Below are 26602 nucleotides of genomic sequence, written 5' to 3' on the forward strand. Positions count from 1 at the left end.
TAATTGCCACTGGATACCGTTATATGCATAGAAATCTTCTCTTTTAGTGCCTAATGATATAGAGAAATATATACATTTTAGTGCTGTTTGGTAATATATATAGCTCGTTTCTTGCTTATTCAGTCCTTCCTAATACACACTATATTTCTCTCTTTTGTTTTACATAAAAGGCTAAGTCATTCCCAATGCCTCTAACATATATTTGTAGTTTTGATGAGAATGACTTACTGTGTTAAGCACATCAACAAATTCCTTTAGTATTTAGATCTCCTCTCCCGTATTTTCTCCTAAACATGAACTTACAATAACTTGTGGCCACTTTACTTTGCCGGCTCCACCATTTACTGGGATAAGCTGTAATCGCGTCCATTCCGATTTTACAAAACACCCTCATTAATATTCTGGCCATTTTCCCATTTACGTTTAAACTCGCTCAACTGCCGCTTTTTAAATCTAAATAGTATCACCATTTTAAATTAACAGGGATACCTCTTAAATTCCGGCGATACCGATAACGGCGCCCTCCCATTCTGAACCGCTTACCTAAGTATTTTGGCACAACACCGTCGACACGTCCTCTCTCCTGTAGGCTGGTATGTGGAGAGATGGCTGTTTGCGGTTTTTATACTAATGGCGAACACTAATTATTGATTGATTCGAAACACCTCATTCTACTTTGGTGGTTTCCTCCTTTCATTTTGGTGGTTCCCTCGTCTTTTGTAGTTCACGTTATTTCTATCTACAACTTAAACCTGATCGCCATTTTTGTAGTTTATTTACCTTTTCTGGACTACACGGTGTTTAATATCGGTGAATAAAAAATGTTTTTAATAATTGCAAGTGCTCGTTGTCGATTAATTGGAGATACCTCCCTCTAATCTTGTGGGTTCCTTCTTACATTTTCGCGGTATGCCCTTGTTTAGTGGTTCATATTATTTCTATTTTCAACCTTAACCTAGTCGCCATTTTAGTAGTTTGTTTACCTTTTCTTTGGGACTACACAGTATTTCATATCTGGGAATTAGGTTGTTATATGCCGCCAACATGAGTTGTTCGCTCGATTTTAGTGTATACTTCAACCTTAACTCGAATACTCATATGGAGACAGGTTGATGTCTTGTTAAGTTGGTATATTTTTGCGGGAAAACTCCTTTTTCATTTCAAAATGGCGAAACAGGTAGCTGCAACCTTGGTAACTTGTTGACACATGGATAGAGAATCGTTGATAATTAAGCCAAGGTTGCGTACCTGGGTGGAGGATTTGGAAAGCATACCCATTTTGAAAGGTTGGCGTTCATCCAGACCACAACTTTTCTGAGGCCTGTCCTGAGAGCAGAAGGCTCGAAGGTCTTATCCGCTGAAAGATAGAAGATAATCTGGGTGTCGTCAGCGTATGAAAATAGCGATAACCCAGATTCCTCTACCAGGGGTCTAACGTAAATGTTTAGGCCTCATGGAATGACTTTCAGTAAAACATGTTCCCCTAACACATTGCACATCTTCCACCTTCTTGAACCCTGAACTACACTCTCACCCCTGAGTGATGTCACTGACCATGTCATGAGTGATGTAATATGTGACATCATCAGCAGTGCATTGCACGCGCAAGTTATAGTGAGTCCAACTAACTATAATGTGGGAATTTTAATGGTTTTATGCGAGTAAAACTTCCTGCTAACTATAACTGGTGTGAAACCTATGTTTTTTTCAGTGAATTTAATAGGTTTTTTTAATGCTAATTCCTAACTATAACTGGTGTGAAACCTATGGTTTTTTCAGTGAATTTCATAGGTTTTTTAAATGCTAATTCCTAACTATAACTGGTGTCAAACTTATGGTTTTTTCAGTCAATTTGAAAGGTTTTTTAATAGCAACTTTCTATACCTTTGTAATGTAATATTTTTTAAAATGAGTCCTATATTATATATTCATGTAATACTATTTTTTTTATGTAAATTCATATTTATTTATTTTTTTGCCCTGGAGCGCTCCTGGTGTGCGTACCGGTGAGCGCACCAGAGAGCGCAGTATTCCCGCACGCCCCGGTGGGCATACCGGGCGCTCCCCCCACTATATGGGCCCGCTAAACTCCCCTCAGAAAACCTAGGGGGTCAGGGCCTGTCTACCGTGCCCCCTTCTACCCATTCCCAGCGTTGTTTGTCCTCCATCTTGTGTCTCAATTGTACCGAAACACAAGATGGCGGACTCCCGTAGCGCTCCCGGTGCGCGCTCCGGTACGCGCACCAGTAAGCGCTCCCAAAAAATGTGGGAAGTTAATTTACATAAAAACCACTGCAGACACTTACACCAAATATAGAATAGGCCCTACTACATAGCAGTCCCTACCATTTTCCCAAATTTGCTGGAATTCCGTTGAGCCATTTGGGATGTAGCCCTGTCTAAATATCCTGAGGTAAATTACATGACAAAAACGCATATGAAGTGTTACAATTTACAACCAATTAAAATGTTACTTTCGTTTTCTACTTTTTTTTCCTGACATTTGATTGGTTATGTACATGAATATAAATGAAAAATGAGAGGGAGTCACGGCCATTTTGACTACAACATTATCTTCATCACCTTTCTATAAGGTAAGTTGTTAATTTGTAAGGGGCACTTTAAGTTCATTTCTAAAAACTTTTTCGGACATTTATTTACTGTCCCTCTGTTATAGTTACAGATTGAGCTAGGCTTCTCTGTTATAGTTATAGATTGAGTTAGGCTTCTCTGGTATAATTATGAATTTTCTTAGGCTTCTTCACATATACTTTTTTATATGTCTACTTCCTGCCTCATACCATACACTGCCCAAAGATAACTTCACTGATAAAAACTCACAAGTACCTGTCTGAACTTAAACCCAACAGTGCCCTATCTCTACTGATATATTTATTTTTTATGCAATTTACAGCAAGAAAATGGAAGGAGAACAAAACAAATTTAATATTTCATTTGAAATTGATCTGGAGAACAATCCTAAGGAAGAGATTGATTATTTAGACTTTTTGGATCAGTCCGCAAGTATTATTCTGCAGTCGACTGGGTTTCTTTAGCTTTGAACCTATAATCAAGTAGGGACAATATAAACATTAATACTAAAAACAGGACAGAAAGTGAAGATTATAAAAACGACACACCGACAATTTGCGGTATGTCCAGTGAGAGTTTGTGCATTATCGTACTGTCAAAGATAAATGGAGAATGAAAATATGTCCCTACTTGATCCGTTCGGGCTAAAAGTGAGTTCGACCACCCTAAGGAAATTAACATGGGGAAAACACGTTTTGGGACCCCCCTTTTATCTCGGCCCCCGCTTGACGAATCCCCCTCAAACTTTCAAGGAAGGACCGGAGCTCTGCGAGGCAAATTTGAGGAAATTTTCAGGCAGATTCGTCAACCGGCGCCAAAGTTATTCCAAATAGAATTTTGAGATTTTGCATAACTACCTACTGGCCGTCGCCAGTAGGTAGTTATAGTTAGGACCTACTTTCCATAGGAAATCCACAACATTCTATTTGGAATAACTTTGGCTTCGGTGGACGAATCTTCGTGAATTTCGATGAATTTCAAGAAAATGGCCTGCTTGGTTCCGCTCCTTCCCTGAAAGTTTGGGGGTGATTCGTCAAGTGGGAGCCGAAAAAAAAGGGGGGTCCCAAAACGTGTTTTTCCCATACAATTTTCCACGGGGACTTTTAGCCTGGGCTACAGCCCGAATGGCTGAATGGAATTATAGAAAATTTGGCAGAGAGGTAGAGTTCAGTTCGCGGATTGTGCTTTTTTTTAAATGGGGTAAATCCGTTCGGTAGTTTCTGAGAAAATTACAAGTAAAATCATAGCGATATCTAGAGACGGAGTCCGACACGCTTACCGAAATTCGTACAATTACGATCACTAGCTGCATGCTGATTTGATGTCAACTGTCTGTGAACACTGCAAACCAGGAAGTGTTGGCAGCCATTTTGTTCGTTGCTAGAAGCGAGTCACAAGAAAACAGTAAAACAAAGTTGAGAAATAAGGCAAGGGGGTAGGGTAGAAATATCCTGACTCTCTATGCTTGCTCAGGGGGTCGTACATGGATTTTTAGGGTCAATTTATATTTTATTTTTAAATAAAAAATCACGGCGTACGCATATGGTACTCGTACTCGGTGGGAAAGGGAAAACCACGAGAAGTCCGTTTTATTCATTAGGTCTCGGGGGGGCAAATTCCGGGGGCATTTTTTAGAGCTATATTTCTATGACAGTATGTAAAACTTTCCGCATTTTTTCCTGCATCAGTTGTACTCTCTACGCATGCGCAGCCTTGTTTGCAAGTGCACTTTTTTTTCTTTTTCTTCAAGTTCGCCAAACAAACCTCTCCTGATTTTAGGTATTAAATTTGCCGCTTTCTTTTCCCGGGTTGTGTGTGTCATCTGGTGCTATACTTTTGTAATATATTAATAAATATATTGTATGTATATTTATTTGAAATGTAGTGTCGTGGTGCCAAACGTTGATTACATACTCCGTCCAACAGCGATTTTAGTAGTTTTCCTCCGTTATTTTTACTATACCTGTTACTTTCATTTTACCCTGTGCATATTTTCTCTGTGATCGATGAGATTTCCTGCCACAGACACCACAGTATTTGTCCTTGGCCTCCGACCTTATCAGATTTGGTCACATGTATACCTAGAAACTAATTTGAAGGACGTAAGCCACAGCCATTACAACGCGTGTTCGTCAATATAAAAACATTAAGATTATGCGTTTATCATGCGTGGTAAACGCATACTAGTTGTAAAAGCATGTGTGGTAAAGCGATATGCATGCTAATGGTTTTGTGGTGACGATCACGCGTGCTTATGAACCGGGTCTGGGCGTGGTGGAGTCTAGGGCACCAGGAGGGCCATGCAGCTCCACTCATACAATATAGAAGTAATATAGGATTTTTAAAACTTAAAAAAAAATGATTTCATAATTATCCTAGATTAAGTCTTCTGTTAGTATGTTCATTAAATACATGAATATATGTTTTTAAACAATTAAAAACATTTGCGTCTTTTTTGTACGGGGAGCCGTACATGACATCACACGGAAGCTTTGATGCGACGCGTAACGTCAAAGCGTATTCGTAGCGTATGTTGAGAATGTTTAGCAGTATAAACTATGGTGCGATCACTCTCTCACTGTCATTCTATTTGGAATAACTTTGGCATCGGTGGACGAATCTTCGTGAATTTCGACGAATTTCAAGAAAATGGACAGCTAGGTTCCGCTCCTTCCCTGAAAGTTTGGGGGTGATTCGTCAAATGGGGGCCGAGAAAAAAGGGGGGTCCCAAAACGTGTCTTTTTTGTACGGGGAGCCGTACATGACATCACACGGTAGCTTTGATGCGACGCGTAACGTCAAAGCATATTCGTAGCGTATGCTGAGAATGATTAGCAGTATAAACTATGTGCGATCACTCTCTCACTGTCATTCTATTTGGAATAACTTTGGCGTCGGTGGACGAATCTTTGTGAATTTCGACGAATTTCAAGAAAATGGCCTGCTTGGTTCCGCTCCTTCCCTGAAAGTTTGGGGGTGATTTGTCAAGTGGGGGCCGAGAAAAAAGGGGGGTCCCAAAACGTGTCTTTTTTGTACGGGGAGCCGTACATGATATCACACGGTAGCTTTGATGCGACGCGTAACGTCAAAGCATATTCGTAGCGTATGCTGAGAATGATTAGCAGTATAAACTATGTGCGATCACTCTCTCACTGTCATTCTATTTGAAATAACTTTGGCGTCGGTGGACGAATCTTTGTGAATTTCGACGAATTTCAAGAAAATGGCCAGCTTGGTTCCGCTCCTTCCCTGAAAGTTTGGGGGTGATTTGTCAAGTGGGGGCCGAGAAAAAAGGGGGGTCCCAAAACGTGTTTTTCCCATGCAATTTTCCATAGGGACCTTTAGCCAGGGCTACAGCATGAACGGCTGAATGGAATTATAGCAAATTTGGCAGAGAGGTAGAGTTCAGTTCGCGGATTGTGCTTTTTGTTAAATGGTGTAAATCCTTTCAGTAGTTTCTGAGAAAATTACAAGTAAAATCATAGCGATATCTAGAGACGGAGTCCGACACGCGTACCGAAATTCATACAATTACGAGCACGAGCTGCATGCTGATTGGATGTCAACTGTCTGTGAACACTGCAAACCAGGAAGTGTTGGCAGCCATTTTGTTCGTCGCTAGAAGCGAGTCACAAGAAAACAGTAAAACAAAGTTGAGAAATAAGGAAAGGGGGCAGGGTAGAAATATCCTGACTCTCTAGGCTTGCTCAGGGGGTCGTACATGGATTTTTACGGTCAATTTTTATTTTATTTTTAAATAAAGAATCGCGGCGTACGCGCATAGTACTAGTACTCGGTGGAAAAGGGAAAAAACACTAGAAGTCCGTTTTATTCATTAGGTCTCGGGGGCAAATTCCGGGGGCAATTTTTAGAGCTATATTTCTATGACAGTATGTAAAACTTTCCGGGTTTTTTCCTGCGTCAGTTGTACTCTCTACGCATGCGCAGTCTTGTTTGCAAGTGCACTTTTTTTTCTTTTTCTTCAAGTTCGACAAGCAAACCTCTCCTGATTTTAGGTATTAAATTTGCTGCTTTCTTTTCCCGGGTTGTGTGTGTCATCTGGTGCTATACTTTTGTGATATATTAATAAATATATTGTATGTATATTTATTTGAAATGTAGCGTTGAGGTGCCAAACGTTGATAACATACTCCGTCCAACCGCCATTTTAGTAGTTTTCCTCCGTTATTTTTATTATACCTGTTACATTCATTTTACCCCGCGCATATTTTCTCTGTGATTGATGAGATTTCCTGCCACAGACACCACAGCGTTTGTCCTTGGCCTCCGACCTTATCAGATTTGGTCACACGTATACCTAGAAACTAATTTGAAGGACGTAAGCCACTCACTTCCTCCGGGTCAACATGAATCCGGGACAAGGCGTCTGATTTAATCTGCTGAGCGGCAGGTCTGTAGGTAATAATGAAATCGTATTCATTAAAAAACAAGACCCATCGCATTTGTCTGGGTGTCAAGGCCCTGGCTGATCTAAAGAACTCCAGATTCTTGTGATCCGTGTAGATCGTGATGGTATGCCGGGCCAACCACAGATAATGACGCCATTCTTCAAAAGACAATTTCACCGCCAGTAGTTCCCTCTCTGCTACTGTATAATTACGTTCGGCCGGCAACAATGTTTTTGAGAAATAGGCGATAGGGTGCATATCTCCCGTGCCCCCCTCCCTCTGGGACAAAACACCACCTACTGCACTTGCGGAAGCATCCGTTTCCACAAAGAAGGGAAACGCCGGATCTGGATGAGCCAGTACTGGAGCGGTCGTAAAGGTCTCCAACAATAACCGAAAAGCATCCTGAGCCTCCGGGGACCACTCAAAAGAAACCCCCTTTCTCAACAGGCGGGTCATTGGTGCCACGATATCCGAAAAGTGAGCGATAAAACGCCGGTAGAAATTGGCGAACCCTAAAAGTACCTGTATGTGCTTCACCGTAGTAGGCACTGGCCAGGATATTATAGCCTGTATCTTTTTAGGGTCCATTCGTATCCCTTCAGTGGATATGAGGAAACCCAAAAACTCCACCTCCTTAGCATCAAACTGACACTTTTCAAGTTTGGCATAAAGCCGATGTTCCCGCAGTTTCTGCAGCACTTGTTGTACATGAGTATGATGGTCTGCTCCGGTCTCTGAGAAGATAAGGATGTCATCTAAGTAAACTATTACTGTCTTATCCAGATGTTCGCTCAGAACCTCGTTAATGAAATACTGGAATGCCGCCGGCGCGTTACACAAGCCGAACGGCATCACACAGTATTCGAATAACCCATGTTTCGTTTTAAAAGCCGTCTTCCACTCATCACCGGGCCGCACCCTGATCAGATGATATGCTCCACGCAAGTCTAATTTAGTGAACACCGTGGCCTTGCGGAGCTGATCCAGCAACACGGGGATGAGCGGAAGAGGGTACCTGTTCTTAATAGTGGCCTTATTTAATGTCCGATAGTCCACACACGCCCTCAGAGTGCCATCCTTCTTAGGGATGAAAAAAATCGCTGAAGAGACAGGCGAGGAAGAAGGACGGATAAAACCTAGCTCCAACATCTCATCCAGATATTCTTTAAGATGTCTTTCCTCTGGTTCAGACAGAGCATAAACTCTACTACAAGGCAAAGGAACCCCCTCCACTAGGTCTATCCTACAGTCAAAAGACCAGTGTGGTGGCAGACTCTGAGCACGACCCTTATCAAACACATCGGCGTATTCCACATACTGTTTTGGAACCCCATTCTCTTCCGTGGCTGCACAATACAATGGAGGGACCTTCTCACTGGCCTCGCTATAGCAATGTTTCAAACAATAATGTGAATCAAGCGTGACAAGCCGTTGTACCCAATCAATCCTAGGATTGTGTTCTTGGAGCCAAGGCACCCCTAGTACCAAGCCAAAGGAAGGCGCGTCTATCAGATCGAATACCACACACTCTGAATGACCATTGTCACATAACAACCGCAGTGGCATAGTTTGTCTAGTAATACACCCTGATGACAACTCAGTCCTGTCTATCGCACGTACCGCTCTGGCTTTTTCTTATACTGGCAAGGCACACCTAGTTTCTCTGCTAGGGAGATGTCAATAAAATTGCCAGTGGCCCCTGAATCCAACAACACAGAAACAGGCACCCTTTGATACTCTGCCAACAGCAGCTGTGCCGAAATCACAAAATGTCTGGGCGCCAAGTCCACAGCCCCCAACACCTCATAATGATCTCTTCTATGCACCGTTAGGGGCAGCCTTTCCACCTGTACATATGCCACCTTTTTGCCATAACCTGCTCCAGACGGTTTAACGGGACACTCTCTTGCAAAATGACCTCCTTGTCCGCAATAAAGACATAAGTTCTTATCTCTCCGTCTCTTTCTTTCTTCAGGAGTAAGGGGCCCCCTGACACCTTCTATTTCCATTGGTTCGGGTTTTACTTCACCGGGTTGTTGTTTCACTTCGGTCTTATTATGAAGTTCCCTCGGGAAACCTGGAAACGACCCCGATCACTGCGTCGCTCTGATAGCCTATGATTCAATTTAACCACTAAGTCTATAAAAGCTGCGCACTCTTCCGGGGGATCCACTACTTGTGACACCACATCCTTCAGATCATCATTAAGACCCTGATAGAATAAAGACGTCCGCTTATCGGCAGGCCAATGTGTCTCTGCAATCAATCGATTAAACAACGCTATATATGCCAGCAGATCCTGTCGACCCTGTCGTAGTTTCAGTAGTTCTGAGTCGCTAGCTTGCATGAAAGCGTGTTTGGCAAACAACCCCCTCATCAACTCTTTGAAAGCATTGTAATCCCTCAACACCTGATCATTTCCTTCCACTAAGGGGATAGCCCACTGGGCAGCAGTACCAGCCAGATATGAAAGAGTAAAGGCTACCTTTGCAGCATCATCAGGAAAAGCACCAGGCCTACACATGAAGTGTAACTGACACTGGTTCATAAACATCCCGTATTTCCCACTGTCTCCGTAGAACCGTTCAGGTGGAGCCAGTGGAACAGGAACAGGGGAGTTTACGGTAATCGCCACAGGCGTACTTCCTCCAGGATTGCTCTGTCCAGCCCCCCCATACTGGAAAGTCGCCGGATGTATAACGGGATTTTGAGCTCGGGGTTGTGCCTGTGCCTGCGCCCTTACCGCAACCAGCTCTTGTCTCAACCCTACGTTCTCCTGTCTCAATTCCTGTACTTGAGCCTGTAACGCCGCAAGGGCCCCCATTATATCATTCATGGAGGGTGCTTCCGCCCCAGCCATGGCCCCTCCTCCTTCTACGTCCATCCAGGTTCGGGCAGTGTAGTATAACGTGGGCTTGTTATTCTGTTGGACTCCTGCCCAACCCACACACTGCAGGAACGAGGATCAGTCCAGTCCACTTCCCCGACTCACCAGCCACTCACTGAATGATACAATGAGGAAGCTGCTGACCCAGAAAAGAGGGTGGAAATCAAAAGGCAACCAAAACTTCCACCCTTGGAACGTGCTGTACAAGGAACACCCACCTCCTTCTTCTGCACCTGCATACAAAGGGAAACACAAGGCATGCCCTATGATAATTTCTCAGTCCCCAATCCTACCTCTGAGCATATGACCATAATCCAATTATTACCATATCACATACACTTACCAAAAGCGTGAGCAGGCTTCGCTTCAAGGAGTTGTCAGTCAAAACTCTTACCCAAGATAACCTCTCTCAGGTGACTGAAGTGCAAGACTGTCCGTCTTGTAAGGGTGTTTGGTTTGGAACAAAATAGGGATTTACAGGGTAAAAAACACACCAACTCTTCAGGCATGTAAAAACCCCTGTATTATGTGATCTCGGGAATGGGGGGGTAAAATACTCCACAGACGCGTTGTCTCTTTCGCTCCGTAGTGTTCAAAACAGAGAAAAACCCAGCCGGGTATTCCCTCGCGGAATGGACGAAAACGTCACTTCCGCCTACAACGAGGCGGACGGGTAGCGCACAAAAAACAATGCGCGCGAATCACCGGATCCTTCACCGCGTCTCCGTAACAGGAGAGCGGTAATCGTCAAACAGGAGCCCCTGAATGCCGGCGAAAAATCGCCCAATACGGACAAAAAACCCAATAATAAGGGGCGGGAGGGGCGGGAAGTATTCTGAAGGACGCTAACTAATGACTAACTAAATAGGTAACTCACGAATGAACGGGACGGGCAGGAAAGGGAGATTACACGAAACAAAGCACCAGGACCAGGAACTGAACAAGGAGGGGGATGAAAAAGCTAAGAAAAAAGGGGAATATCCAAGTCTCTGCACGAGCCCGTGCAAAGACAGCTGCAATCAACAGGAAAGCCTGGAGCCAGGATACAGGAACCCACAGATAGCAATAACAAGCATTGACATAAGGGTAGGACTCCTTTTTATGCTACTGGTGTGTCATGTGATGGTATTGGACATGGTCAACAAAAGAGGACTGGGGACCTAATCCTAACAACCAACTGTAATCTAAACAGTTGGTCAGTCGTGGAGATCTTAGCCCGAAAGCCTGCTTGGAGGGGGTTAGGATTTGATGGTCGTCCATCCAGCTCTACAACCTAGTTAGGAGTACACAGGCGAATAATTTCTGGAAGACATCGATCAAACTAATGGGGCGGTAGTTGGCCGGGTCCAGGGGAGAAGCTTTTTGTGTATGGGTATAATTTCTGCACCAGCCACGTCGGGGGAATGTCCAGGCCCTGTGTAATGGCATTGAAGTAGACACAGATGTAAGGGGCCCAGACCCTCTGCTCGCTCAGGTATAGATCACCAGGGATCCTATCTAAACCTGGTGCTTTCCCCGAAGTCAAGCTTCTAAGAGCCACCTTAACTTCAAGGAGGGTGCAAGGGTGGCAATCAAGTTCCATGGCCACCGGGTGAGTTGGTTCGGATATACTTATTTGGGCGGCTATATTTACAGAAGAATCCGAAGCTCTAAGTGAGTAGAGGGGCTTAAAGTGGTCAAGCCAAACCTCTTCACTAAGGTTAGGGATAATGGCAGATGACCCTGCAGCCGACCCCCCACGAACCAAGTTCCAAAAACACCTGTAGTCACGAGCATCCAGCGCCACTCTAATATTTTAGCATCTATCAGCCTCCCACTCGGACCTTACCTCCCTGATCAAACTTTTGTAAATTTGCCTAGCGTTTCTGATACTTGACTGGGACCCCAATTTCACCTCCTTTATCAAAGTATCTTTAGCCCCCCTACAGTTTTTATTAAGCCAGTGATCATGCTTTTTTACCCTTGGCCTACCAGTCTTAGTGGTGTAAAAAAAAGTCGGCCAGTGAGCTGAAAAGAGTATTATGGATGGGCTGCAAGGCCTGGGGGAGGGAAAGATCACGATTGCAGCTCAAGAGGTCGCTAACCTCTACTAGGGCACATGCTACATGATTGTAAATCTCAATTAACTTATCGGGCGCTAGCACGACCTTCGCCCACCTAGTGCGTCTGCCACCCGCCGCTTGAACCAGGTTGGGATTACTGGTCGTCTCAACCCCACCCTGTTCTTTTTGGTAACCCAATGTAATAGATAGTTCTAGTGACAATAGGTTATGGTCACTATCAACCCTTGGGGTTACAAAAAAGGCTCTCGCTCGGACCCAGAATTCCACATTGACCAGGATGTAATTAATGGTCGTGCTTTTCCCTGGTCTGTTGAAGGTGCCTGAACCAGGGATATCTGGGAGAAGTCTGCCATTACAGGCCCTAAGGGAATGAGTTACAACCAGCTTATTGATCGCGAGGGCCAAAGGCAGTAAGCGCTTTTCTGGATACATAGAACATTCCGGAATAAGCCAAATGTCGTCCTCTTCTGTGGTTACAGAGAGGATCCCCATGAGCGGTTCAAAGTGGCAATTAAGGTCGACGCCAATGATTTTGTGGTAAGACGAGGGGAAAGAAAGGAGGAGTGCCTCTAGAGCCTCTAAGAAGGATAATCCCAGCTGGTGAGGGTAGGGGCGTATATAGATATTGATCACTGCCAATACCATACCATCCTTAAATGTGAGTATAGTACAAAGGATGTCCGGGCAAAGGGAGTCAATTACCTTGACTGTGCACCCCAGGTGCATTGCAACCCAGGTGCTCAACCCCCCCGAAGGTCTTCCCCTAGGTCCCTGCACAGCGGGTGTGTGATAGGACGCAAATCCTAACCTATCGGGAGCTGACAGGAGCCAAGTCTCTTGGAACAGACAGAGATCGTATCCGTCCATCAGCTCTCCCCACTCCGGGTTGTGCAACTTCGTCCCCAGCCCGGCTACATTTCTGGACCCAATCAAAGAGCTACGAAATGCCACTCGGGCTGGGGGATCCTCAGTGGGTTGGAACACACTTGGGGATTTAGCTGCTATGCGTGTATGTGTGTCTGACTCCCTTCCACCTCCTATGAAACCAGGATTGTGGGATAATGAAAGGGTCAATGAGCTAGTGGCCTTTGATCTGAGAACCCATTCTGGGTGCCCTGCCTCAACACTTATACCCCCCACAGCCTGGCTCCTAGGTAAGTTTAAGACCCTTCTGTCCACGCCCAGGGGCGATGGTAGTCAATCCACGTCGCTCAGAGCCCTATATCTATTACCCACTGAGATGTTATACTCTAGTTCATGACCACCATAAAAAGAATATATTTGTCCCGGCCTGGGTGGTGCCGGGAATCTTGGGTAAAAATACCACAGGTGGCAAGTGAGAGGGTCCAAGGGATCCAAGGGATATTTAATTTAAAGACCCCTACCTGATTATTATCCCCAGCTACTTACATATGTATAACACAAAAAAACAGGAGGGTCTACCAGCTTAGTTATGTGGCTACACTGTCAATCCGAGTTAACTGAATCTCGGGGTAGATAAGTCACATCAAGACAGCTTATTTCAAAACAAGGTGAACACTATATGTATAGGAAAGACCAACACGGTACAGATCATTCATACATGATTGACAAATCCAAAACAATTAGCAAAGGGTTACCATCAAATTGACTCAATGATCAGTCCTATCATATGGCCAAATCCCGGTGCAAATCAGGCTAGTCCCCTGATCATTGGGACTTCAAGCGCCGCACCATTAGTTGCTGGTCAAGGATTTGGTCCACCCATACAAACAGACCAACAATGATGGCTGATCTTTGATGGTAAAGTGAGAAACCGTGCAACAGAAAAATTGTGACTTTAAAATAGGATGGAGTGTCCTCCTATTTCTAACTTTATTCTACGGACGAACCACACCTCCTAATTAATGCATGGCAAGTGCTCCCAATTTGAAAGCAGCAAAGAAGAGTGACAATGCTGCAAACAAATGGTAATCCCATTATAGAACACAAGAGTCTTGCAAGTGAGAGTGCATGCGCTACCTCATTCTCACACCGGCTAGACGTAAAAAGGGCCTAAAGCAGCCCCCCATTGTCTTGAGTGCCTCCTCGTTTTATTTAATAAAGGAGTTTTAAAAAAATAAGACTTGGCACTGTTTAAGAAGCTTCCTTAACAGTTGCGATTATTATTATTTTTTATTAATAACGAATGAGATTGAAAATCCAAAAAAGCTGGTTCCCTGAACTATGATTTTTCTGATTTTTCTAATGGATTTAGATTTGCGAATGTTTTTTTAACAAATCAATTCCTTTAGATAACAAATGTATTTTTCTAACGAATCCAGGGGCATATTACCAACAACTAGCGATATTTATCGCTAAGTAGGCTTAGCGGCAATTTTTTTATCGCCGTGCATCGCCGGATATTATTGCTGAGATAACGTGCTATTAGCAACGTTTATCTCAAAAGCGATAATATTTCAGGCGATTGCAGCAAAATCCGTGAATATCGCTGAGAATACAGCGATATTCACGCATTATCGCTAACAGGGTCTTAGCCATTATATCCACCTCCCATTGGGTATAATGACTAAGAACTAGTCTGAGCAGGCGTTAGTTTTTGGAGATATTCGCGCTTAACGCAAATATTTCCATCACTATGCCTGCCTTGCTAAAAGACGATAGCGACGTTAGCGACTGCTTTCAGTCGCTAACAGGTTGGGTACGCCCACTTTGCATGTCATTAGCATTAAATATCGCTGACATGCAAAGCAGGCCCCAAACCGCTCGCTATTGCCTGCAAGCTGTTGCTAACTGCTGTTAGCGACAGCTTGCTAATAGGGCGATAGAATTATCACCGCTTAGTGGTCAAAAACGGCCGCTAAAGCGGCGATAATCACATATCGCCCGCATTGGTAATATGCCCCTTAGTTTTTCAAGAAGTGGTTAATTTTTGTCACTTCTTTTTTCCTTTGATATGTAAATTTATCCAGACAACTATTCCCTTATTCCCTTGCCCTCCTTACACTGCTATAACTCAGGTTATTTATCTCTGCTTGGTTCTGTCTCTTTGTGTCTTGCTCTCTATATCTCCCTCCCCCGTCTCCCCGCCCTTTCTAGTACCATCTTTGTTTCTTTTGCCACCTTCCTGTCTTCTCTTTTAACACCTCTCCACTCCCCTTCTCGCCTACCTCTCTAATCTTTCGTCCTCTGCTCTACACTTTCCTTTCTCGAAGACAGATCCCTTAATCAGTCATGGCTGTTCTGGCAACTTTAAAAATTCAAGGCTGTAAGTGTCCTTTCCATTAGACGGCAAACCCAACAGCTGCAGTAATTACATTTTCAGGAGGTGACCTGTGCAAGAATCTGTCCTGTAATTGTTTCACACAGAGATGCTGGCGGAGAGATTCTTTCGCACCACATCACTAAAACATCAAAGTAACTTCTCTTTTTTCGGACATTTCACGAAAATGTATTCTTCTTTCTGTTGGTTAAAATATTTGCGTATGTTTGCTGTCCAAAATAATTGAGTACGAAACAATGGATGCGTGATGTGTTTTCAATTGAAATATGACTGCTGGGATGAATGCCTGAGCTGCTGGGACTGCTGTGGGGCCCCCAACGCTGCAAAAATACTAGCAGCCCCTCCTTCACCCAACAGTACAAAAAACAGCAGATCAAACACATGGGAGATGATGAAGTGGAGGCTTTTAAAGAGTCATTCACAGCAGGGGATATTCAGACCTGCCAACCTGAAAATGTACCTTGCGTGGGTGAAGGTTGGGCGGCTTGGAGGGGTCAGGGCTCCAAGCGGAGAGCTTCATGAGAAGCCTGTCTCCATCAATTTTCTTTGCGCTGTAAAAAAATCAAAAACGAAGGGGCTGATTTACAAGAAACTGACGCGTCTGTAGAGATGCATCAGTTTTCCTGCGCCAGCCTGCGATACCCTTGCGCCACCATGGATGCGCCGTATTTACAATACGGCGCACCATGGCACAAGGATTGACAGATGCGTCAGAAATTCTGAAGTATCTGTTGGCGCAAAAGTCACGCATTGCTGGAGTCGTGTCACAAGCACGACGCAACTCCTGCAATGCATGGTGAGGCCTATACTGATCATACTGCGTCATTCCTTACGCCTCCTTCACACAGGCATAATGTTTTGACACAGTGGCATCCTAGAAGTAGCGCAGTGAAATCTTGTAGATTTCACTGCGTCACTTCTAGGAGGCTTTCCTGTGTGGGAACACCTACCCTGCATACATTATACCTGGCGCAGGTATAATGTAACTTATGTGTAGATAGAGGAGGTGCACAGCACATAGTTTGTCAATGAAGCTTGATGATAACGATTTACAAGGTAGGGTGCTCCTTCAGGTAACGTATCCGTCCTATTACATCATCCAAATAGTAATAAACTTTGTGCACACATAGATTATGAATGCATTCCTGAGTTGGGCACACCGTGGGTTCTTCACAGAAGACTCCTCACAAGAAAATATATATGGTGTCATTTTTTCATAGTTTTCAAACTTTACGATATTTCCGTCATATCATATTCAAGCTTTTAGTTTTTGGAGGTTTTATACATATGCATGATGACGTATCCAAGACATTTCTTTAGTACTCCGATGCATTTCGGGCATCAAAGCCCTTTATCTAGGAGCTCTATAAATCAAAACAAGATGTAGCAATCACTAACATATGGTAATAAACATGTCACAATATCAACAACTTAAAAATGGTGAAAGAACGTGCTGTAGTGTGAGCGCATGCATACGAGTCGGGTGCTCTCGTTAAAAAAGTGACAACAAGTGCAACGAGTGCGTGGTGCAGTGAAAAAAAACATAAGTGAGGTAAACGGACTTACACATACTGAATGTCCAAAGATTGTGCATCTTAAGGGCTGTTACGAAAATCAAATGCGGGTGTTGATACAGGGCACTCACTTGGTGGTGGCGCCTCGCAAATACTAGAAAAACGGTAACACGGCAGTTAAAACAACCGACTTACTTGGATAAAAATGCTCAATCGTGACCGGTTGCGGGACCTCATACAAACGGGTAGATGGTGAACAAGTTACCGCGACGTTAAATCATGTGACCTGGGATTAGACAAACTAACGTGAGTGGCTCGATGGAGCTCACGTGGGTGATAGAAGTAAAAGGTGGACAAATTGAAAATGGCCGCCATATTGGAAACGTGAGAACGTGCGAAAATAAATAAGTGCTGCAATAAAATTTAGAACAACACCACCTAACACAAATTCTGTGAACAGGTCATGTGACATATTTACAATACAGGCGACACAAAAAAGTATGAACAGCATCAGAGAGCCACTGAGACAGTGGTTAAATGAAACAACTAAATTCAGTCCTGTCATTAAGCCCAAAGGGCTTCATGGCTTGAAGGCGATAGATCCAAGATATTTCGCGTTGCAATAAAGTTTTATTATTGTCCTTGCCCTCACGTTTTTCAATGATCTCAAGTACCAAATATTTTAATTGAGCGATACTGTGTTTTTGCTCCATGAAGTGTACAGCAATGTTCGATTTCTCGTTCCTGGTCCTTATATTGGATTTATGTTCATTTAGTCGAACCTTGATTTTCCTTTCGGTCTTACCGATATATATTTTTTCTCATGGACATTTTAATAGATAAATCAAGTTGGATGAATCACACGTGGCATTGACCTTTAGTTTGATATTATGGCCCTTCATAGGGTGAGTGATGGAGTTGCCTTTGATTACATTATTGCAATTGTTACAGTTCATGCAAGGGCGAGTGCCTTTGGAATCGCCTGATTCTGGTGACTCCTTAGATAATATCTCTTTGATGTTCCTGATTCGCATGGAGGCAAAAATGGGTGGGGCTTTGAACAAGTCTTTGAATTCTGGTTCTGATTTGAGGATCGGCCAATGTTTTAAAATAATGTTCTTATATGTTGTAATGAGTGTGGAGAATTTTGATAACAGTGCCATCCTGGTTTCACTGGGTTTAGTGGATCTTGTTAGTGCCTCCTCTCGGGAGATCGTTGATACCCGATTTTCTGCTTGTTCAATGATGTTCTGGGGATAGCCCCTTTCACGGAATCTCATACCCATTTCTTTAATGCGTTTTTCTCCCATGTTTACATTAGATGTAATGCGCTTGGCTCGTTACATCTGTGAGTAAGGTAAATGGTGCTTCAAAGAGGCCTGATGAAATCTAGAAAAGTGCAACGTATTGTTGCGATCAGTCTCATTGCGAAATAAGTCAGTTTCAAAGCCTTTAGTCGTTCTGAAAATAAGTACATCAAGAAATGTGATGGATTTGTCACTCATTTGCCAAGTTAGTTGAATTTTTTCATCCTTAGTATTCAACGTGTTCAATGATTGTTGTAGGTGTTCTTTAGTGTCTTTCCAAATAAAAAACAAATCGTCGATGTATCTAACGAATAGTTTCAAGTTCTCTGACCAGTCTGAGTTTCCATAAATGTGAGTATCTTCAAATTCTTTCATGTATATATTCGCGTATGTGGGCGCTGCACAGTTGCACCTGGACAACTGTGCACCAGAGGTGAAAGAACATGCTGTAGTGTGAGCGCATGCATACGAGTCGGGTGCTCTCGTTAAAAAAGTGACAAAAAATGCAACGAGTGCGCGGTGCAGTGAAAAAAACTATAAGTGAGGTAAACGGACTTGCACAAACTGAATGTCCGAAGATTGTGCGGCTTAAGGGCTGTAACGAAAATCAAATGCGGGTGTTAATACAGTGCACTCACTCAGTGGTGGCGCCTCTCAAATACTAGAAAAACGGTAATACAGCGGTTAAAACAACCGACTTACTTGGATAAAAATGCTCAATCGTGACCGGTTGCGGGACCTCGTACAAACGGGTAGATGGTGAACAAGTTACTGCGACGTTAAATAATGTGACCTGGGATTAGACAAACTAACGTGAGTGGCTCGATGGAGCTCACGTGGGTGATAGAAGTAAAAGCTACATGAGACTAGATGCGAATCCCACCACACTATTCAGAGCCACACTAAATGATCTACTTGTGAAAGCTAACAAATTAGGAACCATTGATGAAAGGACAAAGAAATACCTACTTCTAGAACATCCCAAAAGCCCATCCATGAATATGACACCCAAAATTCACAAATGCATTGAAGACCCACCGTTTAGACCCATCGTATCTACCAGGGGATCCCTACATGAACCGGTGGGGAAATTCCTAGATAGATACTTACAGTCACTGGTGAAACAAATGAGAAGCTATGTTAAAGACACCACAGATTTTTTAGTCAAACTTGCTGAAGTTACAACACAAGCTGAAGAACGCTTAGTCTTATGCACTGCTGACGTCAAATCTTTATATACGTCCATCCCTCATGCCGGGGAAATTGACGCTATTGAGAAAGCTATTCTTGACAGTAAGATTGACACTCCCATGCAACAATTTCTAATGGAACTTATGATGTTCACCTTATATCACAGTTATTTTGAATATGATAAGGTATGGTATCTGCAACTATTCGGCATGTCCATGGGCAGCTGTGCAGCGCCCACATACGCGAATATATACATGAAAGAATTTGAAGATACTCACATTTATGGAAACTCAGACTGGTCAGAGAACTTGAAACTATTTGTTAGATACATCGACGATTTGTTTTTTATTTGGAAAGACACTAAAGAACACCTACAACAATCATTGAGCACGTTGAATACTAAGGATGAAAGAATTCAACTAACTTGGCAAATGAGTGAAGAATCCATCACATTTCTTGATGTACTTATTTCCAGAACGACTAAAGGCTTTGAAACTGACCTATTTCGCATAGAGACTGATCGCAACAATACGTTGCACTTTTCTAGCTTTCATCAGGCCTCTTTGAAGCGCCATTTACCTTACTCACAGATGATACGAGCCAAGCGCATTACATCTAATGTAAACATTGGAGAAAAAGGCATTAAAGAAATGGGTATGAGATTCCGTGAAAGGGGCTATCCCCAGAACATCATTGAACAAGCAGAAAATCGTGTATCAACGATCTCCCGAGAGGAGGCACTAACAAGATCCACTAAACCCAGTGAAACCAGGATGGTGCTGGTATCAAAATTCTCCACCCTCAGTACAACATATAAGAAAATTATTTTAAAACATTGGCCGATCCTCAAATTGATGTAAATAATTAATTTACTCTCTTAATTTCTATGCAGGTAAGTACTTAATTAATGATAACTCAATCAGAATGAAGGAAAACAGAGTCCGTGGTGTAAGAGTTTCTAAGGGTTTTATTCCTCATAAAGGAATCAGGATATCATGTTCTGACCACCACACAGGGTGTCAGAAGGGATAGATGAGCGCGCTGTCGTTTATTGACAATACATAGCTTATATACTTGAATTACATCATAATGTTCAATGTAAGAGGCGTAACAGCTGAGAGAAGACAAGATAACAGTATACACGTGGTGCTAGTACATCATCAAGAGGCGTAAACTAGGCGTAAAACTAGGCGTGTGTGCTAGAAACGTCACTGATAGGTGACGCAGGTGGGTGGCACCAAGGGGTGGTGCTAACTGAATGTTGCAATGTCAGCAGAAATCGGAAGCTTGGATGCGCGCGCAGCTGCATGACGTGTGATAGACGGGGTGCAGGGGACTTGACATTTACACTGACGGAAAGAGACAGAAGTCTGGCATGTCAGATCAACTTGTGCTTCTATCATATTGGATATCTGATGTTTAGGAACTAAGCTATCTGGGCAGAAAGGTCTCTAGAGCAGAAGCTATTCTATACTTGCTGTGAGTGCGTGTATAAGCGCCTGAGTGTCTGTATGAGAAGCGTGGGGCATGGGGCCTTCCATGGAAGCATGGCAACAGAGGCTATGAATTACTTGCATAAAGACAGGTCGGCCCTTTAGCCCTGTAGCTGAGGAAGGATGTTTACTGAAGCTAGCAGGCTGGAATGTATCTTCGGGGAGGAAAACAGATAACTCGAAGGTTATAGTCAATCTTGGCAGGCAGCAGGCTGAGCTGAGCACGGAGGGCCGCGCTAGAAGTAAGTCAGAGTTCACGGGTACGGGGGCTGCTTGGGCAGAGGCCCTCGCAGTCAGAAGCCAGAAAAGAGGCTCGATGGCAGAGATTCAGGGCCTACGTTCAGCCAGGCTGAAAAACGTAGGAGTACACTTCAAAAAGACGTTGGCATAGCATACTTAGGAACGGACCATCAAACCCATTCATGGTGGGTCTGAAAGAGGACAAGTTAACGTTGGACGCAAATGTATTTGCGTCTTCATAGCTGGTACAGGAGGGAAGTTACATGCACTTTTAACTCGTACATGGAGTCGGTGGGGTACTCGCTAGGGAACACAACATGACCATAAAATTTATATTACCTCATTCCCTCCTTGTTCCCTACGGACCCTTCATGATATATCGATCCTCATAAATCGATCTGTTTGTTCTTGTAACATTATATGTTCGTCTTTCTTTCTTTGACTGTTTGAGAGGCAACTGGAATGCTCAATGCAGGATGTGGCACACAGTCCACATATCGCTGGCCCACACTGCAGGCACAGGCAACAACTGAATACTATAACAAGGCCAATGCCTAGGAAGGATAAGATCTTCCATCCCCAAGCTGTTAACGTAGTCCAGAACCAACCGGACCAAGTCCAGGTGCCTGGATTCTGATGTATCTGATTTGCAATTTTATGTAAACGGGTGATAGCTTGATAGACAGATGGTGCGTTTTGTGGAATGAAAACACAGCAACTTGACCCGATGACCTTACAGGCTCCACCTCTATCTGCCAAGATGACGTCAATCACAAGACGATTTTGAAGGACAACAGTCCGTATAGCAGACTGCTCCTCTGTTAAGTTACCTAGGGCGGAGGCAGTTTCATTCACTACTGCTTCGAGTGTTCTCGTTAATCTGCGTATTAATTTACTGTTTTGGACAGGTCCTAGGAAGAAAAAGAATCCTTTATTGAAATCAGTGTACTGTTCCCATGCCGTTTCTGTGTAGTCGACAAGGGGAATATCTCTTTTGGGTCTATTCGGTGCTAGATTCGTGTTTCTATGGTAATCAGGGGGAGCTAGAAAAACAGGTGGCAGAAGGAATGCAATGTAACAGGTACCATCCCAATCTGGAGGCAAACGTATGTATGCGGTATGACCACAAACAAAGTAGGAATGACTGGTAGCTTTAAAGGACGATTTACCATGGTCACTGAACTCGACCACAGTAGTGCATTTACTATGACCTACGTGTACTGAACCTTTCTTGCTAACACATAATTCACCTGTGACTGGTAATACTAACATATGGGGCAAAACTGGAGCAGTTTCAGATTCAACAGTAAGGATCATAAGGCTAATTGTGTAATTACCTAATCCATATACTTCGTTTTCTAGATCAGTTCCTATTCGAGTGGGAAGTCCCTCTTTATCAGGATAACAGACGTTGAGCAGGACTAAGTTCAAGTTTCCCCAAACCCAGCCCCCATCGAAAACAGCAATATCAGGATCTAAGGAATTAATTATTTTAAACCATGCTCCACAGGAGCCATTGTGAGTGAATGGGTACGGAAAGAGAGGCAGAGCTCCCTTGTAATTCTGGTAGGGAGGGAGTCGACCACATATCCAACAGTCGGTAGCATTATTTGTCTGATGGGAATGGTGTAACATACTAATGAATGTATTGTTGCGCAGCGCAAGTCTGTAAGAGAGTTCATGTGCGGGAAGTTCACTAAAAGTGTGTTCAGCAGAGACATTGTAAGCAGATTGTTCACGCCTGAAAATAGGCCAGTATATAGGAAGCAGAATGCTGGCAATAATAATTAGAATACTCAGAATAAACATGATTATTAGTGTCACTATGCAGTGACTACGAAGTGATTTGCAATATGTTCTTCTCTTTTCCTCTCTCTCTCTAACTCGATCTAGGGGATACATGTCAGAAACTATTTAACCGATTCACCTAGGGGAGGACTTAAACAATTAAACTGTCTGACTTGCTAGATCGAAGCTTCATACGGTAAAGTTCTTGAGGAGTCTTTTCTCTTTTAGGCACAGTAACGTCTTGTGCTTCGACACAGTCTTTGGTGGGGGTGGACGAGTCAGAGTCCTGTTTCAGTCCGTTTTTTAGTTCATTGCATAGTTTGATGTGACTCGTGTGGACCCACCCCTTTCTCCCCTCGATTTTCACTGCAGTCCTGGTGGTAAGCAGAACGGTCTTTGGAGACTTCCAGCGGGGCTCCAGCGGACTTTTCCGGTCGAAATTCCGGACGAGTACCAGGTCCCCTGGACGGACCTCATGCGCCTTTACATCGGTGTTGTCAGGGAAGGCTGCGGCAACCTGTGAACGACATGATTGGAGTGCAGACATCAAGGAGGCAAGGTAATCTGTCAACATGTTACAATCAACATCAGTGATCTTTTTCGGAACGGGCGTCCCCCACATATTCGGTGGTCTGCCAAAGACCACTTCGTACGGGGATAGCCCTGATCTTGAGTGGGCGACCATTCTCATGTAGAATAGTGCCACGGGCAGGGCGACTATCCAGTCGACCCCTTTTTCCTGACAGATCTTGGCAAGACGGATTTTTAGTGTCTGATTATGCCTTTCTACAAGGCCAGCTGCTTCGGGATGTCGGACACAGTGGAACCTCCACTGATATCCTAGCAAGAGAGAAACTTGTTTCATCAACTCGGACGAGAACGGCTGTCCGTTATCTGAATACACGACACGGGGCAAACCGTACCGTGGGAAGAATTCACGAACCAACTGTCTGGCAGTGGTCGGAGCAGTGTAGTCTGGGACTGGGTATGCTTCGGTCCAGCGGGACAGAGCACAAACAATTACAAGGACATACTTAAATCCTCTACAGCTATTCATCTGGATATAATCCATCTGGAGGACTTCAAAAGGGTGATCGGGAGGATGGAATCCACCTTGCTCAACAGGGACACTTTTACCTGGATTGAACTGACAACAGATCATGCAAGTACGCACTTTCTGTTTTGCTGCTGCTCGTAAGTGTTTGTTGTACCAGAGATTCTGTAAACTGTCTAACATGGCTTTCTCTCCAAGATGGGCAGGACTATGTGCTGTATTTATCATGACTTGAACCATTGAGTCGGGGAGAAACCATATAGATTTTCCCTTCGTCACCCAACCTTGATCTGTCTGAATCCCTCCTAGTTCAGTCCATTTCTTTATCTCCTCTGGGGTAGCATGTGTCTGGATATCAATTACATCTAGGGCGGGATCTCTAACTGCCATACACTGGGTCTGGACTATTGTCTTTGTCACATCAGTAGTCTGGGTGTGAGTCAGTGCTGTATGTTTTGCTGTCTGGTCTGCCAGGTCGTTACCCTGGGAAACGGAATCTGTGACTTTAGTATGTGCCTTACACTTCATGACTGATATGCCCGAGGGCAAATGTATTGCTTCTAACAGTGCTTGAATGAGGGGGCCATGTTGGATCTTGGCCCCATGGGAAGTCAGAAAACCTCGTTCTTGCCAGAGGACTCCGAAGTCGTGTACAACCCCGAAGGCATAGCGGGAATCTGTGTATATGTTAACATTTCTGTTTTTGGCTAGAATACAGGCTCGAGTCAGAGCGATGAGCTCTGCCGCTTGAGCAGACAGTGTGTCAATACGATGTGTTTCTTTAATTTCAGTTTCAGTGGTCACGGCGTACGCGGCCACTAATTCTCCTGTACTTGTTCTCATGCATGAACCATCCACATAAAGCGTCAGGTCTGGATTTGTCAATGGGACATCTGTTAAGTCTCGTCTAGGCTTAGTTACTGCATTAATTATTTCTATACAATCGTGCGGAGCTGGATCTGTCATAACTGTAGGTAACAGTGTTGCTGGGTTCAGGATGCTGCAACGTCTGATTTCTATGTGTGGCTGGAATAGTGTTAATTCATAACCTGTCAGTCGTGCTATAGTTAAGTGTTGAGTCTGGGTTCTGTTTAACAAAACCTCTACAGAATGTGGTACTTGAACTGTTAACTGATGACCTAAAACAATTGAATCACTTTGTCTTATTGCTAACGCTGTTGCTGCTACTGATTTTAAGCACGCAGGGAGTGCTTGAGCTACTGAATCCAATGTACTAGAAAAATAAGCACAAGGCTTATGTGAACCTGCTTGATCTTGAGTGAGGACAGACAACGCTGTACCATCACGTTCTGTAACAAAAAGTGTAAACGGTTTGCTGTAACATGGTGTCGCTAAAACTGGTGCTTGGCATAAAACTTTCTTTAATTCTTCAAAAGCTTGTGTGTGTTCCTGAGTCCAAGGGAGGACAGTCGAAGTTGCTGCCTCCTGTGTCGTTAACTGGATGAGTGGTTTAGCTAGAAATGCATACTGGGGAATCCATTGTCTGCAGTACGAGGTGAGGCCTATGAAGGCCCGCACTTCCTTTTGTGTCTTGGGTTGCGGCATGTTCACAATTAACTGAATGCGATCGGGAGTGAGCTGTCTCCCCACTTTGGACAGCAAGTGACCCAAGTACACAACTTGCTGAACACAGAATTGTAGCTTCGAAGGAGACACCTTGTGTCCCTTGTCGGCCAGGAAATGTAAAACTGTCAGTGATGCTTTTTCACATTCGGGCTCACTTCGTGCGGTGATCAGCAGATCATCGACATATTGTAGTAAAGCGGTGTTAACTGGCATTTGAATACAATCTAGTTGTCTTTTCAGTGCTTGACTATAGATGCTGGGGCTTTCTGTGAATCCTTGAGGTGCGCGCGAAAATTTGAAACTGCGTCCATTTAAACAGAATCCGAAGAGATATTGGCTCTCTGGATCAATAGGCACGCTGAAGAAGGCGTTCTTGAGATCAATTACAGTAAAGAACGTTGCTTCTGAATCAATAGCAGTCAAGAGAGATGATATATCGGGGACCACAGGATACTGTGGGATAATGCATTTATTCAATTCTCGAAGATCAATCACCAGCCGATATACTGGCGGTGCATTGGGATCAGTACGTTTAAGAATCGGAATGATGGGTGAATTACAGATATTGGAGTCGGTCTCGACGACCACTCCTTGGGCAATGAGCTCTTCAATGATTTTCAGTAAAGCCGCTACAGCATCGGGTGGTAACTTATATTGTCTGATTCTGGGTAATACAACACCTGCCTTGAGTGTAACGCGGTATGGTGTAATGTGCATACATCCTACATCAGTTGGGCCTTTTGCCCACAAGTAATCAGGTACATTTTTCAATCTGACATCAAACTCACGAAGAACGTAATGACCCTTGAAATCCCGCAGAAAGAGTCTAACCCCCTCTGGGGAGCAGCATATTATAGCTCCTAGAGCCTTCAGTGTTTTAATTCCTAACAGATTTTCCGGACATGATTTTGTTAGTAACAGGTCTGTAACGCGTGATAATGGACCCACAGCCAGGGGAACTGGTTCTGATACTTCATTTACAATAGGTTGTCCTGAAAAACCAAGGGAAACATTTTGTGAGCCTGAGAGGGGTGCCCCTGGAACTTCGTCATGACTTATTGTAGTGCGACTTGCCCCTGTGTCAATTAAAAACTTTCTATCTTTCCCCAATACTTGACTATGTACATAAGGACCTTCTTGATCTACAGGAATCTCGATAAGAGGCAAGCCACCTTCCCTCTCTAGGCTGTTTCATGTATATCGGGAATATTC

This window comes from Lissotriton vulgaris, chromosome 6 (genome assembly GCF_964263255.1).
Source record: "Lissotriton vulgaris chromosome 6, aLisVul1.2, whole genome shotgun sequence".
Taxonomy (NCBI): Eukaryota; Metazoa; Chordata; class Amphibia; order Caudata; family Salamandridae; genus Lissotriton; species Lissotriton vulgaris.